Source organism: Terrapene carolina, unplaced genomic scaffold, assembly GCF_002925995.2.
Source record: "Terrapene carolina triunguis isolate 2854851 unplaced genomic scaffold, T_m_triunguis-2.0 Scaffold199, whole genome shotgun sequence".
Classification (NCBI taxonomy): domain Eukaryota; kingdom Metazoa; phylum Chordata; order Testudines; family Emydidae; genus Terrapene; species Terrapene triunguis.
In genome coordinates, this window is record NW_020664550.1 from 575,256 (window position 1) to 581,255 (window position 6,000).

Below are 6,000 nucleotides of genomic sequence, written 5' to 3' on the forward strand. Positions count from 1 at the left end.
GCCAATCATACCATTAAATGTAATATCGTACCTTCTGCAGCGCTTCTTGACCAGGGAGCACCATGCACTTCCTAAACACCAATGAGGGTTCAGTAAGTGCCCATGAGCCAGCTATTGTCCCCATTTTACAGATAGGAATACTGAGGTACAGAGACAGTAATTAGGTCAAGGTTTTCAAAAATGACTAATTATTTTGGGTGCTTCAGTTTTTGGGTGTCCAGCGAGAGAGAGGCTAAAAAGGTCTGATTTTCAGAAGGTGAATGGCTCCACAATTTCTGAAATTCAGGACCTTTTAAGGCATCTAAAGTTGGATGTTTAAATGAGAGGTTTAAAATTGCTAGACACGTCTGAAAATTTCGGCCAAGGTCACATGCCAAGTGAGCAGTAGAGCAGGGAACTGAATTGGGTCTTCCAGGCCCCAGGCCATTGTCCCATTCCAGCACCATCCTCTCTTTCTGGCACAAGGGCTCTCATACGGGTGTAAAACTGGTGCAACCTCAATGGTGTTACTTCTAAATAATTTTCAGTGAGTTACATGGGTTCCAATGTGAGAAGAATCAGGTCAATAATGCAAAGAGATAATAGCTTTTCATTTGCTGTTCTGGAGGAAAATTTGAGTTCTTAAGTATGTCTGTTTCACAAGTGAGTGAGGGATGAACCAGAGATATTTAAATCCCAAAAGTACTGGATCTGGGTTACAAGCTAATAGTGCCACAATAGCATGAGGTTAACACTCAAGTCAGTTATCAAACAGCAGTCCAGCTTGCAAAATTCTAGTTTCATTCCTCATTTCAGCACAAAGTTGTTTTTTGTTTTGCTTTTGCCTTTTAAGGTCCCTTCTTCACAATGTTCAGGATCCTGGGTTGTTTTAATATAATCACAGCCGCTCTTTTCTATGAAATTGAGGGCTGCGTTTTACTGAAGTGACAGAGTTACAATGCAGCTGCAGCCCACACACCCACCCACACACACCAGTAAGAGGAGAGAATGGAAGAATATTTGTGACAGGCAAATGCATGTTATGTCAAGGCTTCTTCATCAGGGATTTTTAATTCAAGGTTATGTGGGATTTGAAAAAAACAAAACAGAACTTCAAATAAAAATACATGGGCCCCAGGAAGAGTCAATCCAAAAGTTTTGCTTCATATACAATTATGTGACAATTCCCCATTGGATTCTGGGTCTGTTCCAATCACATGCATCCATTATACTTACAGGGCTGCTGGATTAGAAGAACTCACTTTCTCATGCGTTTCTTGTCCTGTCAACATCTAGTCCCATGATCTGCACACAGGACCAAGACTCAGGAATTCTTGAGTTCCAATCTTGTTCTGATACTGACTTTGTCTGTGACCTTGCACAGATCACATAACCTCTCTGCCTTAGTTTCCCTATCAGTAAAATGGGGATATTTACGTAACTTGAAGATGGAGGACTGAGAGAGTTAATATTTGTGACGTGCTATGCATTCTTCTGCATATTTAAACAGAGCTACCATTATATACACACAAATTGCTTTCCTCCAACTAAAATGCAGCAACTTCTGAGGTGAGACTTTGCAGCTGTTTAACAGCACAGAGCCACACTACGCAACTGTTTAGGGCAGACCACCACTAACTAGGTGGAACTGCAGGTGGAATTTAGATAGGCCCAATGCTCTTCCCTCTGCACAGCTCCAAAACCAACAGCAGAATTTATTCCTGGGAAAACTGTTTGAACAGAACACGGTGTTTCCCTGTTTGCTTTTCAGTACAGTGAGAAAATGCTGGATGTTGTTGCTAACGTTGCTAACATTTTATTTATGAAGCACTCTCCTGCCCCTCCACCAAAGGAAGTTGTCTACAACAGAGCTGGGTGAGATTTTCTGGACAAATAGTTTATTTGCCGAGAAATACAGTTTCAGGTTCACCCAAACTATTTGCAAATTCAGGTCAAATTAGGTGAATAGTTTTGGCCGCAAATAATTTTTTTTTTTTAGGGTAAGTCAAAAACTTTTCATTTTGATTTTTCATTTGAAAATGCCATCTAGTTAAAAAAAATTAGCTAGATTTACTTGCCAGAAAGAATAAGACACCCCAAAACAAAACAAAAGAATAAAAATACACGTCGGGTCAAACATGTTTTGTTCGAACCAAATTGAAGTTAATTTAATTTTGAACACTGAACAAAAAAAGTCAGGTGTTTGCTCAGCTCTGATCTGTGAATGTCTCCTATCATGTCACAACCCTCCTAATGCTGATCTAAATGTTTGCTTGGCAGGTATTAATCCATAGCCAATATACCTGTAAAAAGCGGTATTTTTTGTTTGTTTCCACTAGCAAAAAATGCATATTCAGCTGCTAGACAACAAAACACTTCCGCTCACTATGGACCAATACAGCTTGTTAAAGGACTATTTGCCACAAGAGGAGATTAATAAATGAACCTTCACTTGAGAGAAAGCCGTAGACACGCTTAAGACATTGACTACCTATCCTGAACATTAAATACAACTATCATCTTACTTACCCCTCTACCTTACGGAGCAAGCAGAATATCAGGGCCTGTCCCGCAATCCACCATTACTGTATTGTGGTGTGTTGACATATTGTGGTCACTGTATCAACATGTTTATAACGTGAACTTTCAGGGGGCTGAAATACATGCTCAGAGTAAAAGTCACTGCCCACCAGGAGCCCACAATTGGTTATATGCATCAGAAGGTGCAAATTCAGGCAGCTTCCGACCTTTCACCCAACCTCTACCCTGGGTTTTTTTACACTCTACTTTGGGTGCCTCTTGAGCTGCCAACTGTTTGTGTGTCAGGCTCAGACAGTTCTAGCTGACACGGGGTGTGCATGGCTGCATGCGTGTTCTGAGCACAGATCGGTGCAGAACAAAGCCTAAGTCCATTTGAGAGGATTAAAGTTGTTTTGGTCAATTGCTCCTCTGCCACAAACCCAGGGGGACAGTGTCACTTTCAAATGGTTTCACAGTCTGAGACAAAATAAGAACTTGGGGGATTCCCCAGTTGCTTTTGGATTCAGTGTGTTAGTGGTTCTCGCCAGAGGAAATTCCCTGTGCATACCGGAAGGGGCCACCCTTATTGCCTCTTTATACCATTTAATAGCACATGCCTAGACATAGGCAGGCTACAGGAAATTTTGCAGAGGCGGGGTTCCACCAGAGAAGCTGATCCTCCCTTTGGAGGAAAGTCCCCTTACATCACAACAGAAAACCTTCTACCTACAGGTCATGCGCGTGTGCAGTGTACTGCGTGTGTCTGATTCCGCTGCATCAGCTCTTGTGGCCAGGGAGTGGGAAAGTTTGCACACTCTGTAATAATGGTGCACAAAGGGGTGAAGACAACAAATCCATATTTGTGGCAGGAACACAAAGTGCAGAAGTCCGTGAGTTCCGAGGAGAAATGGCAGAGTGCGATCATTTGGATGGGCTTCTCAAAAGCGCGCGGCGCTGGCCTCACTTTGTTCCTTTAGAAAATTAATACCTGATTTCATAGATGAGCGCTTTTGAAAATCCCATCTTGTGCGTTCAAACTTTGAGGAGCAGAAAGGACTTCTTACTCTTGGGAAGAAGGATGTTTTTGAGAGCAAAGCATGAGACTAGGTCAGGACATCTGGGCTCTACTCCCAGCTGTGCCATGGAATCCATGTGACACCTCAGGCAAGTCACCTAACACACTGCCTCAGCTTCCCCATCAGTAAAATGGGGACTCAGAGCAGATCAGTGTGGCTACATTAATGAATGTTTTTTACACATTTCCAGGCCCTGGGCTGCAAGGTGCTACAGAAATGCAAAATAGTTTTGTATGGGACTGAGCGGGAAAAAATCCCTTTCCTCCCACTTAGATATTAAAATACAGCATTAAAAAACAGCAGGTTTTTGGACAGTGTCTTTAAATTGCTAGGTTAAGCTTGCATAGGGATACAGCCTAGGGCTTGCAAGAGGACAGCATTAGCCATTCTAGAGTACTTGGGGGAAAAACAAGCTCGCTGCTCTTTTCCCAACCTCCTGGACTGGGACAGCTAAAGTCTATTAAGTGCTATTTTGCAGAAAAGAGGATACAGTTTCTTCCCTAGAAAAATGTTTCCATTTTCATTAGTCAGCAGGTTTGTACAGGCCAGGAAAAGGCTGGTTAGAAACAGTGGTTAACCAAGCCCAAATAACCTTTAGGAACCAGTGCATCTCATCTTCCGACACTGAAAATCATGAGGTGACCGTTAAAAGATATAAATGAGACAGATACACACACACACACACACACACACCCTCTCCCACTCCCCAGCTCTTTTTTTTTTTTTTAAATGAACAAAAGATCTATGGGGTCAGTTGATTTTTGTTTGAGCGATTCCAAACACCAGGGGTGAAATTCTGGCCCTACGGAAAGCAACGGGAGGTTTGCCAGCACCTTCAGTGAGGCCAGAGTTCACCCCAGCTGCTTGAGATGGTGGGGGACGGGGGCAGGAGGGAGTGAAAGAAGCCTTCTATATCAAGGGTTAACATAAGAAAATGACAAGCCAAATAATTTTGGCAGGAGGATTTCTGTTTCATGTTGATTCAGGGAGTTCCGTCTAACTGCTGTTTTATGGCAGTTTAAACAGGACAAGAGCTGTTAGTGCAGCCCTGCAGGAAGTTTGCCAAAAAAGCCCAACAAATTCCTGGTCCGAACCCCAGCTGGTGTAAATCAGTGCCACTCCATTGAAGTCAAGGGAGCTGTGCTAATCTACACCAGCTCAGCTTCTGGCCCTCTGCTCCTCCAAGAGCTCTAAGTATGTTTAAGGCTGACTGAAATATAAATGCTAACTTATAAATTAGGAGGTTCTTAGAAAATCATTTGCGGGTAAGGTTTTTAAAACAGGGCCTCATTCCCAGTGTGTTCATGATCGCAAGTGGTTTGGTTTGAGAGCTGGGTATTTAAAATTGGAATGTAAAGGGAACGTTTAGATTCTATGCCAGATTTCACTTGGTGTATATGACTTTTTCCCTCCAGAAGTCTCTAGAGATACTTCTTATACCTACCACCACGATCTTTGCAGAAACGTTATGTTAATACGGTTTAAATTGTTTGTTGTCTACCTAAGTCTGAAACATTAAACGGATTTCAGTTCAAGTTGATTTTAGCCCCAGATTTTCCAATAGTGGCCACTAAATTTTTGATTCCTCATTTCTGAGGAATTCAACCAAACCCAGGGGCTGACTTTGTGGATACTGAACATCCACAATTCCCATTGAAAACAACGGCAGTTCAGCACGTCTGAAAGAACAGACCCTAGATGTCTCAAGCGTTCGGATGGATGGTCCAGTGGTTAGGGCACTAGCCTAGGACTTGGGTTCAAATCCTTACTCCACCTCAGCCTTCCTGTGTGAGCATGAGCGAGTCACAGCCTCTCCATGCCTCCCGTTCCCATTTGTGCAATAGCACTGCCCTGCCTCCTAGGAGTACGTGATGACAAACCCATTAAAGATTATGAGGATCTCAAATCCTATGTGATGGGGGCCATGCAAGTGCCTTAGACACCCAAAAACTGGGGCACTTTAAAAGCCAACATTTTCAGAAGTGGCCCCCAACCTTAATCTCTCCCCTGCAAAGTAGAGTTTGGGGCTCATTTTATGCATGTTGTGGGCCCCAGATTAATTTTTTTTTTTTTTTTAAAGATTTATCCTTCAGGGATCAACAAGCCCTTGTGATGTGACCACTGCATATTAAACTGACCTTAACGAATACTCACTTTTACTATGTGCTACCCCCACCAACTGCTGTCCTCACATTTTGTCCTTTGCTATTTACTTCGACTGTAAACGGTGAAGCAGGAACTGTGTGTGTGCGCACATCACACACACACACACACACACACGCAGCCTAGCGCAATGAGGCCTAATCCCTGATCGGGGCCTCTGGGTGCTACCACAATACATGTATTTAATAATAATAATAATAAGCCAAAAGAAAACTTCCCACCTTGGTCCCCAGCCCAGTCCTATGGCCCCGGAGGTTTGGAT